The sequence below is a fragment of the Oncorhynchus masou genome, chromosome 12 (assembly GCF_036934945.1).
Source record: "Oncorhynchus masou masou isolate Uvic2021 chromosome 12, UVic_Omas_1.1, whole genome shotgun sequence".
In the NCBI taxonomy this organism is placed as follows: Eukaryota; Metazoa; Chordata; class Actinopteri; order Salmoniformes; family Salmonidae; genus Oncorhynchus; species Oncorhynchus masou.
The window spans coordinates 34301182-34314042 of NC_088223.1; positions in this window are offsets into that span (position 1 = coordinate 34301182).

Below are 12861 nucleotides of genomic sequence, written 5' to 3' on the forward strand. Positions count from 1 at the left end.
GGCAGTGATTGTCCTGTAGGTGATGCTGTTATAACCAGTTTCACTCAAAACTGTCGCCCAGCTTGACATTGAAACTTTGTATGTAGGTTTCTTTCCTCATGCTGAACACATTTGCCTCAAGGACCCTTAAGGTCCGCCAGGATAGATTTTGGAAAACCAAATAACACCGAATTGTATTTTTCCTACTGGCGGTGGACTCCGATAGAGGTGCCGGTTTAGATATAGTTGCAACTGTCCCAGCGTCCTGGTAAGAGGACATAATTTACCAGTAAGAGACAGGTGTACAGAACACACATTTATTGCCACACGCAAGACAGGGACACACACACAGCAAACAAGAAGAGGACTGATGATAGTGATAGTGGTTTACTGTAGGACAGAAGGAACAGGGGATATACACTGCTCAAAAAATAAAGGGAACACTAAAATAACACATCCTAGATCTGAATGAATGAAATATTCTTAAATACTCTTTTCTTTATATAGTTGAATGTGCTGACAACAAAATCACACAAAAATTATCAATTGAAATCAAATTTATCAACCCATGGAGGTCTGGATTTGGAGTCACACTCAAAATTATAAAGTGGAAAACCACACTACAGGCTGATCCAACTTTGATGTAATGTCCTTAAAACAAGTCAAAATGAGGCTCAGTAGTGTGTGTGGCCTCCACGTGCCTGTATGACCTCCCTACAACGCCTGGGCATGCTCCTGATGAGGTGGCGGATGGTCTCCTGAGGGATCTCCTCCCAGACCTGGACTAAAGCATCCGCCAACTCCTGGACAGTCTGTGGTGCAACGTGGCGTTGGTGGATGGAGCGAGACATGATGTCCCAGATGTGCTCAATTGGATTCAGGTCTGGGGAACGGGCGGGCCAGTCCATAGCATCAATGCCTTCCTCTTGCAGGAACTGCTGACACACTCCAGCCACATGAGGTCTAGCATTGTCTTGCATTAGGAGGAACCCAGGGCCAACCGCACCAGCATATGGTCTCACAAGGGGTCTGAGGATCTCATCTCGGTACCTAATGGCAGTCAGGCTACCTCTGGCGAGCACATGGAGGGCTATGCGGCCCCCCAAAGAAATGCCACCCCACACCATGACTGACTCACTGCCAAACCGGTCATCCTGGAGGATGTTGCAGGCAGCAGAACGTTCTCCACGGCGTCTCCAGACTCTGTCACGTCTGTCACATGTGCTCAGTGTGAACCTGCTTTCATCTGTGAAGAGCACAGGGCGCCAGTGGTGAATTTGCCAATCTTGGTGTTCTCTGCCAAATGCCAAACTTCCTGCACAGTGTTGGGCTGTAAGCACAACCCCCACCTGTGGACGTCGGGCCCTCATACCACCCTCATGGAGTCTATTTCTGACCGTTTGAGCAAACACATGCACATTTGTGGCCTGCTGGAGGTCATTTTGCAGGGCTCTGGCAGTGCTCCTCCTTGCACAAAGGCGGAGGTAGCGGTCCTGCTGCTGGGTTGTTGCCCTCCTACGGCCTCCTTCACGTCTCCTGATGTACTGGCCTGTCTCCTGGTAGCGCCTCCATGCTCTGGACACGACACTGACAGACACAGCAAACCTTCTTGCCACAGCTCGCATTGATGTGCCATCCTGGATGAGCTGCACTACCTGAGCCACTTGTGTGGGTTGTAGACTCCGTCTCATGCTACCACTAGAGTGAAAGCACCGCCAGCATTCAAAAGTGACCAAAACATCAGCTGCACTACTAGGAGCATAGGAACTGAGAAGTGGTCTGTGGTCACCACCTGCAGAACCACTCCTTTATTGGGGGTGTCTTGCTAATTGCCTATAATTTCCACCTGTTGTCTATTCCATTTGCACAACAGCATGTGAAATTTATTGTCAATCAGTGTTGCTTCCTAAGTGGACAGTTTGATTTCACAGAAGTGCGATTGACTTGGAGTTACATTGTGTTGTTTAAGTGTTCCCTTTATTTTTTAGCAGTGTATATTACAACAGTGTGATGGCAGTATTGGCTATACAGTAGTAATAACAGTGATGCAATATATGCCAGCAATGGCATAGCTAATACATTGCAGTGTTAGCAGTGCTAGCATGGTAATACTATTGGCTGGTAATAAATATACAGTAATACACAGGACCTAGTAGGCTGAACTGCTACAGAGCAGTTATGCTGTGGAACAGGCTAAATAGCACAAATGATAGCATAAGGGCTAGAATAGCATAGGCTGTATAAGCCAGGATGCAATTAGTGACTAGCATAGTATTTTATTTTTTTACCTTTAACTAGGCAAGTCAGTTAAGAACAAATTCTTATTTTCAATGACGGCCTAGGAACAGTGGGTTAACTGCCTGTTCAGGGGCAGAACGACCACTAGGCTACCCTGCCTATACAATAGGTACAGGGGGAGCTAGCAAGCTAGGTTAGCAGGCCATGAGCTAGTAGACCTAAGGCTATAGGTAATAGCACACAGCAGTATGGACAGGGCAAGTTAGTGTGAGGGAAAGTGTTTTTGTCTGAATAGAGAGCCTTGATTTGTAGACAGTATCTCCTATCACTCTATCTTGGTTTGTGCAGGTGACTGTGACCTCCTCCTCAGACCAATTGGCAGTAAACTCAGAACATTGTTCTCAGTTCCAAAAGGAGTATCTCAGTTTCAAGGTCCCAGCTTTGAGAGAAGAAGTCTTGTGAGGTATCAGCAGCAACCAACATTAATAATAAATTATGTAAATCATGCTTATATGATTAAGGAACGCCCTTTTCAGAGTTTTCTTGAAGCTTTGGATTGAGTTTGTGAACCTCTCCGGCCATGATAATAAAGAGTGATTCATTTAATATTGACTTCAGGTGTCCCTGGTGTAGAATTTCCACCACAATCTTGGTGTCACGGAACAGGATGTTTAATCTTCGACGTGATCCATCAGTGAAAGTCTGAGAGGGAACACCGGTGGCACATTCTTGGGAAGGCGTCAAGGGAAAATCCTGTCTCACTAAAAGAAGACGATGACCCACCCCTAACAGATCTTCACTGTGAGACGCGTCTAGGAGGAAACACAACATCTACGAAACCTAGATGGACAACTGAAATTATTTAAGTAAGACAATTTAAATTAATTTGTATAAAAATATATATTTAAAACTAAACATACAAATGAATAAAGGTACCGTAGTCTTAAGAAGATTATAGCTAGTCTTAGAAGAAGGCTAGAGTGAGGGCAGGAAAAGCCCCACTGACAATTGTCTGTCGGCATTTATGAGAAGTGTCTACGTGGTCTGAGAACCACTGATAATAGCATGAGGTGTTCTTTTATATGTATAGGAAGTAGTGGCAAGACTATAGAGTCTATAGAGACAATATATAAAGAGACTATAAAGAGAACCGTTGAAGATACATATGTGTGCATAGGAGGTAACGACAAGAGAATCGTTGAAGATGCATGAGGAGTAATAAACACTGACTGTGTTTGGGAATAGTACTAAGTGAATGTAGATGTGAGTATTGTGTAATTGACTAATTGATTGAACAGGGGTTCAGCCCCAGTGTGAGAGTGGGATGGCGTGTTAACCTGGACGAGTTCAACAAAGGGTTTAAGTATGGGAAAGGGAAATAATAAAAGTACAATTGAGGATCCGTGCTGGGAACCAAAAGGGCTGTGTCGTGTAATGGCAAAAAAAATTGGTAGGGGGCTACTGGACCTAACAGAAGACTGGACAGATTGAGATTTCCCTGCTGATGGGACTCTGAGCACAGAAAAACTGGAGTCTGTGAGAGGCTAATTTGAAAGAAAATACAAAAATGTTCAAGTGAAGTGGGACGATTTCAGAAAGTGGGAGAGAGAAGCAGTAAATGCTAAAGATACATCTGTAAGAGGATTGATTGTAAAGCAAGTGGAACCGGAGACAAAAGAGGACAAAAGAAAAAGAAGAAGCCTAGCTGGCCTTTCTCCAAGGGCAACCCTTTCATGGGGCCCCCTTGTATCTGCCACTGCCAAATCCTCCACCAGCAGACAGAGATGGTGGCCTCCCTCTCTCTCATATAGGATCTGTTGTAGGAGCTGCAGAAGGTGCTGGAGCTGAAGACAGAAAGCAACTAGCCAAGGCAAGAACCAGAGCAAACAACCAGAGAGAAGAAGAGGTAGAGGCCGAGAAGGCCCCTGCTGGTGCTGACGGATGGAGAGACTGGAGCTGCTGCAACTGTGGGAAGTTAGGGCATTTCTCAGACACAGTCCTGGAGCAGGAGAATGTCAAGTAGAGTGACCGTCCTCAGCTGTGCAGGTGGACAACCCATTTAGAAGAGGAGGTGGACTAGTGGGCTACAAAACATAGGATGAGGAGGAAACAGAAGAAGAAAGTAATGAAGAAAACAATGATGAAAAACCAGAAGAGACCTGTCAAATGCTAAAATTGACCACCTTGTCAACCCAAAACCCCCTCATTGACATTTTAGTTAATAAACATAGAATTCCATTTTTGGTGGACACTGGTACCGCGGTCTAAGTGTTGAAAATGGCTGCCCTGTCTGCCCCCCCTTGAAAGAATACAATGCACAAAGTTGGAGCATCTGGAATTCCCTGGATGTGGAGTGGGGAGAGGGAAATTGGAAACACCAATTCCTCTGCCTGACCAGTAAATTTATTAGGAAGAGATTTGATGTGTAAAATTAATTTATCTGTTGCCTATACTGACAAAGGATTGTCATTGGGATAGAGAGAAAACGTAATCTTCCCGTGCCTGATGAACTGTTACTATGCTTGGCACCTGAATGTTCTGCATGTTGAGGGGGAGCTGAGAAAGCAATCCCTCTCTTCCCCATTGAATGCTAACTGGGAAGTGTCTGAACACCTACATTGTACTGCTGATGTTCCCTAATGCGAAGAATACCAACAGAGATGGTCAAAACAGAGAAAGTTGAGATAACCATGAATGGGATATACAGAGGAGAAGACTTCGTAGTAGTCCCTGGCTCTGTTCCCAATTGTAGCTCATCAAAAGCTTCTGGAACACAATGGAATGATGTGGGTGTTTGAATAAAAAAAGTGATGGAAGCAACTAATTGGGTGGCCTGGGAAGGAGAGGGAAAGTGGCAGCTTCAACAGCAACTTTCTATTCCCCATACTGGGCTACTGCAATGACAACACTATGAAAATAACCAATTCCAGTTGAAACCATGCCTGTGGTATTCTAAGATAATTCACACATTGATTTGTTAAAAGATATACATGAAGAACTGTGGGCTAAATGCAAGACTGACATTGGATGCATGAAAGGAGCTTTGCCAGTTATGGTCGTTCCAAAAAGCACCCACAAAATTCAGTACCCTCTTAACCTGTCTAGGACACAGGTTCCGCTAACGACCCCCCCTCCCAACATTCCACTGAAAAGGCAGCATTGGAAATTAAAAAAATATTTATTTTAAATATTTAACTTTCACACATTAACAAGTCCAATAGAGCAAATGGAAGATAAACATCTTGTTAATCTACCCACCGTGTCCGATTTTTAAAAATGTTTTACAGCGAAAGCACAACATATATTTATGTTAGATCACCACCAAATCCCAAAAAACACAGCCATTTTTCCCAGCCAAAGATAGTCACAAAAGCAGAATTAGAGATAAAATGAATCACTAACCTTTGATAATCTTCATCAGATGACACTCATAGGACATCATGTTACACAATACATTTATGTTTTGTTCGATAATATGCATATTTATATCCACAAAACTCGGTTTACATTGGCGCCATGTTCAGAAATGCCTCCAAAATATCCGGAGTAATTACAGAGAGCCACGTCATATAACAGAAATACTCATCATAAACTTTGACGAAAGATACGTTTTACATATAATTAAAGATACACTGGTTCTTAATGCAACCGCTCTGTCAGATTTATTTTAAACGTTACGAAAAAAGCATACCATGCAATAATCTGAGACGGCGCTCAGACGTAAATATATTTCTCCGCCATGTTGGAGTCAACAGAAATACGAAATTACATCATAAATATTCCCTTACCTTTGATGATCTTTCATCAGCATGCAGTGCAAGGAATCCTAGTTCGGCAATAAATCGTTGTTTTGTTTGATAATGTCCATTACTAGTGTCCAATTAGCTACTTTTGCTAGCACGTTTAGTTCACATGTCCAAAAGCTGTGCAAATCAATCCCAGAACAACAGCAAAGGACCTTGTGAAGATGCTGGAGGAAACAGGTACAAAAGTATCTACATCCACCGTAGAACTAGTCCAATATTGACATAACCTGAAAGGCCTCTCAGCATGGAAGAAGCCACTGCTCCAAAACCGCCATAAAAAAAACAGACTACGGTTTGCAATCTCACATGGGGACAAAGATCGTACTTTTTGGTTTAATGTCCTCTGGTCTGATGAAACAAAAATATAACTGTTTGGTCATAATAGCCATAGTTATGTTTGGAGGAAAAGGGGGAGGCTTGCAAGCCGAAGAACACCATTCCAACCGTGAAACATGGGGGTGGCAGCATCATGTTGTGGGGGTGCTTTGCTGCAGGAGGGACTGGGGGCACTTCACAAAATAGATGGTGTCATGAGGTAGGAAATGTATGTGGATATATGAAAACAACATCTCAAGACATTAGTCAGGAAGTTAAAGCTTGGTCGCAAATGGGTCTTCCAAATGGACAATGACCACAAGCAAACTTCTGGCAAAGTTGTGGCAAAATGGCTTAAGGACAACAAAGTCAAGGTATTGGAGTGGCCATCACAAAGCCCTGACCTATATCCTATATAACATTTCTGGGCAGAACTGAAAAAGTGTGTGCGAGCAAGGAGGCCTACTAACCTGACTCAGTTACACCAGCTCTGTCAGGAGGAATAGGCCAAAATTCACCCAACTTATTGTGGGAAGCTTGTGGAAGGCTCCCTGAAACGTTTGATCCAAATTAAACAATTTAAAGACAATGCTACCAAATACTAATTGAGGGTATGTAATCTTCTGACCCAATGGGAATGTGATGAAAGCTGAAATAGGAGCTGTTTGGCTGAGTCAGAACCACTGCTTGGGCCTTGAAACACTCGTTTGAATTCCTCAGCAAAGGCAGAGTAGCTGACACAGCAGGAACTATGGGCATCCCACACAGCAGTAGCCCAGGCCAGGGCTTTTTCCGACAGCAGGGTGATGATATATGCGATCTTAGACCGGTCGGTGGGAAACGACGAGGGTTGCAGCTCAAAGGAGAGAGAACATTGAGTGAGAAACCCTTTACAAGCACTTGGATCACCTGAGAACTGTTGGGGAGGTGGAAGACGAGGTTCAGCCAGGGGGTTAACTGCCATGGGTACGTGAACCTGAGGTACTGGGACGGGAACTGTTGCCGGGGTAAGTCGATCAGATATTTGCTTAATGGAAGTCAGCATCTCCGACAGAAGATGAGAATGTCTAGCCATTAAGGCCTCTTGCTGAACCAGGGCGGTTCGTGGCGTTGGACAGTCTCCTGGTGGTGGGACAGCGTGGCAAAAGGTCCTGGGAACTGGCTGCCTCTGGGTTCATTTTTGGCTCTGTGTTTCTGTCAGGACCCGGTTTCAAACCTGGGTCTCCGGAGTGAGAAACAGTCACTTAACCAACTGAGCCACGAATAGTCAGCAGAACCCAGAAGATGAGGCAGACACAGCAGTGCTTATAGACGGTGTATTTAATAAAGAAAAAATCCTTAAATACAAAAAATGGCAAATCCAAAAGGTGGTAGGTAAAGCACAAAAAGGCCTCAAAAGAAACTCACAAAATAAACAAAAACAAAAAAACAGAATACCACAAGAGCGTCACCTTGGAATCGACAAGAGCACACAGAACACTAGGGCAGGGTGCTAACATACAAACACAGAGCAAAGAACTGAGGGAAACTAAGGGTTTAAATACAATCAGGGAAACGAGGCACAGGTGCAAATAATAATGGGGATCAAGGGAAAAACATAAGGACAAAAAGCACAATGGGGCATCTAGTGACCAACAACCGGAACAACCCTGGCCAAATCCTGACACGTTGTAAAGGGTTTAAACACAGTTTCGCATGCTTGTTCAATGAACCATAAACAATTAATGAACATGCACCTGTGGAACGGTCGTTAAGACACAAACAGTTTACAGACGGTAGGCAATTAAGGTCACAGTTATGAAAATTTAGGACACTAAAGAGGCCTTTCTACTGACTCTGAAAAACAAAGAAAGATGCCCAGGGTCCCTGCTCATCTGCGTGAATGTGCATTAGGCATGCTGCAAGGAGGCATGAGGACTGCAGATGTGGCCAGGGCAATAAATTGCATTGTCCGTACTGTGAGACGACCTAAGACAGAGAGGCAGGATGGACAGCTGATCGTCCTCACAGTGGCAGACCACGTGAAACAACACCAGCACAGGATCGGTACATCCGAACATCACACCTGCGGGATAGGTACAGGATGGCAACAACAACTGCCCGAGTTACACCAGGAACGCACAATCCCTCCATCAGTGCTCAGACTCTCCGCAATAGGCTGACAGAGGCTGGACTGAGCGCTTGTAGGCCTGTTGTAAGGCAGGTCCTCACCAGACATCACCGGCAACAACGTTGCCTATGGGCACAAACCCACCATCGCTGGTCCAGACAGGACTGGCAAAAAGTGCTCTTCACTGACGAGTCGTAGTTTTTTCTCACCAGGGGTGATGATCAGATTCGCGTTTATTGTTGAAGGAATGAGCATTCCCCCTGGGCCTGTACTCTGGAGTGGGATTGATTTGGAGGTGGAGGGTCCGTCATGGTCTGGGGCGATGTGTCACGGCATCATCGGATTGAGCTTGTTGTCATTGCAGGCAATCTCAACCCTGTGCATTACAGGGAAGACATCCCCCTCCATCATGTGGTACCCTTCCTGCTGGCTCATCCTGACATGACCCTCCAGCATGACAATGCCACCAGCCATACTGCTTGTTCTGTGTGTGATTTCCTGCAAGACAGGAATGTTAGTGTTCTGCCATGGCCAGCGAAGAGCCCGGATCTCAATCCCATTGAGCACATTTGGGACCTATTGGATCGGAGGTTGAGGGCTAGGGCCATTCCCTCTAGAAATGTCCGGGAACTTGCAGGTGCCTTGGTGAAAGAGTGGGGTAACATCTCACAACAAGAACTGGCAAATCTGGTGCAGTCCATGAGGAGGAGATGCACTGCAGTATTTAATGTTACTTTTGATTTTGACCCCCCTCCCTTTGTTCAGGGACACATTATTCCATTTCTGTTAGTCACATGTCTGTGGAACTTGTTCAGTTTATGTCTTAATTGTTGAATCTTGTTATGTTCATACAAATATTTACATATGTTAAGTTTGCTGAAAATAAACGCAGTTGACAGTGAGAGGACGTCTCTTTTTTTTTGCTGAGTTTATAAGCATATACTAACAGAGCAGTAGCAGCTTATAACGTGTATACAGATCAAATGCACACGAACCCTAACAAAGTCCACTTACATGTTCGGTGATGCACTAACACGGGGTTGGGGAAGTCTGTTACCACCAGAAGGTAGAGCCTGTGATTGGCTGGCCCTGGTCAGCTGACTGAGTTCCCTGGCAAACTGTGCCTTTGCACACAGGTGTGAAATGCCCTTTGCCTAAATAATAGAGTCAGGCTGAGGCGGTGGATGGTAGCCTACCTCAGCAGTAAAAGGCTACAAATGTTGTGTCTCTTCCAGGGTCAGAGAGAGGGTTAATGAGAGAGGGTGTTTAACACCCATGGTAAATCTGTAAACTTAGTTTCAGAAAAGTTAAGGGATTGCTTAAGAGATGGCTGAGTTATTTATACATCAGGAAATCAGCCGATGTCAAAGTGCTATATAGAAACCCAGCCTAAAATCTCAAACAGCAAGCAATGCAGATGTGGAAGCACAGTGTCCATTTAAAGCCTTCGTGAATCCACTCCACAGTGGCCTATCAACATGAAACTTTCTTGGGTCTTCAAAACCAATACAATGATGAACCATGTTAAATTTGGCATTGATATGAAAAAAAGCTAACAATTAACAATATATTTGACTGTGTAACACCAATGCTCAAAACCGTCTGCAATCATCTTCTTATGAACCAAACATCAGATTCACTCAGTCTTTACTGGTTTTAAGAAAAAAATGTTGCTGCATTCCTATAGATGCACTTTAGCACATGTGCTACTGCTAAAAATACTTTCAAAATCTTCTCCTCATGAACCACACATCAGATTGACTCCAGATTTGGAATACAGACTCAATTAATTAGCCTCTAATCAATTTAAGAATGATTCATTTTTGCATTCAACGTCGGCAATGCAACACCACTAGATGGCACCATGTCACACCAGGGCTATAAGAACTGAACAGATGGACATGGGGCCATGAAATTTGGTATGTAAACTTCATGTACATTTCCTTAGAAGCTGTGTGAATATTAAGTCACTGCAACCTTAGAAGGCTGCACCAGACGAGTTGGTGGCACTATAGATGTCATTGGCACCATAGGATACTAGAGCACTAACTAATGATCAACTAGACTTTGTCTCATGCAAATGAATGTCAGATTTTAATTATGCAGACGAACAATGCAAAATATTGTGAAAATAGTTCACAAATCTTAACATAAACCATTAGCCAAATTGACCCCAGAATTGGTATACAAACTCGATACATTAAGTAATGACTTTAAGAATGAATACCTGCTGCATTCAAAGATCATCAACCTACAGCACTGAGCACCTACTGTGCACAGTACGAAAGTTTTCATTTTGACCAATTAGGCATTTAATGAAGATTTTTTATTTCTTTTTAAAGTAGGTTAAATCAAAACCATGTCTGGTGTGTTTGATGTTTTCCTAAACTGATTAAAGGGTAACCAATTAACTGTGTCTTTGATTGGTTGCATCCTTTAACTGGGCACGCGTACTAATAAGTGTTTAAGTAATGGTCTAACGTATAATGCTTTGATTTTGTCACAGGTGTGATTCATTTGCATGTTTATGAAATACGTATTTTTATTGGTTGATTAATGCATCTGTATTTAAACCCCCCAGTTTGTGTGTGCCAGGTGGATGCCCATAGGAAGTGAATGCAGTCTGGAGGCATGTTGGAGCCCAGGTATGGCCAGAGTGTGTCATGGCTTTGTTTGGTGAGAGCAATGGCTAATGGAGTTTGGTTAAGCTGAAATAGAGATATTGAGAAAATGGACGTGTGCTTCCTGGGCTGCATCACTTCCTATGCTCCTTTTGTTTTCTGTTGGTTTGGTATGTATGAGTGATTTAAAAAATATATATATAATTTGAACTACCATGGCTTTTAAAAGAAAAGAAAATTTAAATTATACGTATGGTAACAAAGTATGCTGAACTGAATTGACAATGGAATACGATTGTGCTGTAATGTTCTGAAAGGAATGTTGGAAAACCTGGGAAACAACATTGATTCAACCAGTTTGTGCCTAGTGGTGGGGTTGTTTCAACTGTGACTCAGTTGTCTCACTCATGCAGTAGCAGCTCGACTGTAGCGGCCTCGCTATCTATCTATCACTCCTCGACTTGTCGTCTTGCCTCGCTGTTTCTTGTCCACACTTGTCTCCGTGCCCTCTGGAAAGTGATCAGAGCCTTGTGCAATTGGCTGCCCTCTCTTAAACTCAATTCAATTCCAGCTGCTACCAGGAACTTGCACCGCTGTGATTACCCATGGTTGGCAGCTGCACAACCCCCCCCCCCCCATACGGGGCATGGCGGTTTCCTGCGCTCCCTCTCATGGGCTAACTGTAATCAGAAATGAGTCATTCAGTTGAGCTTGTCAGCTGTGATGCCTTCTAATGAGCCTCCTGCGGGCTACGGCCTCCTCTGAGGGCAAAGGGTCTGTAAAAAAGTCTGTAGCTGCTGTCACTGACTTTTTGCATCCTGAGCCAGTGTACGACATATACACTGCAGGTCTATGCAATATGTTTGTTTATTTGTAGTTGTTTTTTGGTTTACATCAAATCAAATCAGCCTCTGCCCAGTGACTATTTGCGACGATAAGTGATTTGTACCTCATTTGTTGTTATTTTCTTGCACTGGCTCAATTGGGTGGGGGTGTTTAATGTATGGGAATGTGAAAGGTCCTGCTACATATGGTATTTACCAAAAAAGAGGTGTGGTTTATGTCAACTTCCATTTTCAGCTACTTCCATTTTTCCAAGGGAAACCTGTGTGTGTGTGTGGTACATTCCCTAGCATTACTTAAGGCCGTAGGCTAGTCCCCACACTTCTCTGTATAGGTTTTGTGGGGACTCCTCTTTTTTCCCCATTTATGTGATGTATCTATTACAGCTTCTCTCAATCACATACAAACATTTTTTTGGAACAATGTTGTCGATTTTCAAAACCGAGTTCACAAGACAGAACTCTGTGGCCCTTTCCAAAACAGTAAATGTGTTTTTTTTTCAAAATGTAAATACATTAAACTATACCATCAAAATGGCAAACGTATACATCAAAATAAAACTACTGCCTGCAAAAAAAACACAACCATAGTTCTCTTAAGTCCAGAACCAAGTTAGTCTGTCTTTTCAAAAATCTCAGTAGATCAAAATATTTCTTTGCCATAACTAAATCATGATGATCAAAATTGGAAGCACACAATCCAATGGGATTCAATACAAAGGCTGGTTTTATCAGTGTTTTGTAGACTTTCCATTGGCTCAAACACTATCCACAATAGAAATAAGGTGAATACAATGTATGAACACAACTGATATGAATGTATAGGCCTAAATTCACATCAGTTAAATACTTTAAAAAAATGTTTTATAAAAAATGAACTCCCATCAAAGCTCTATAATGGAAGGTCACAATGTCGAAGATGGTGACTGAAGGCGCCCGCGCATACTAGG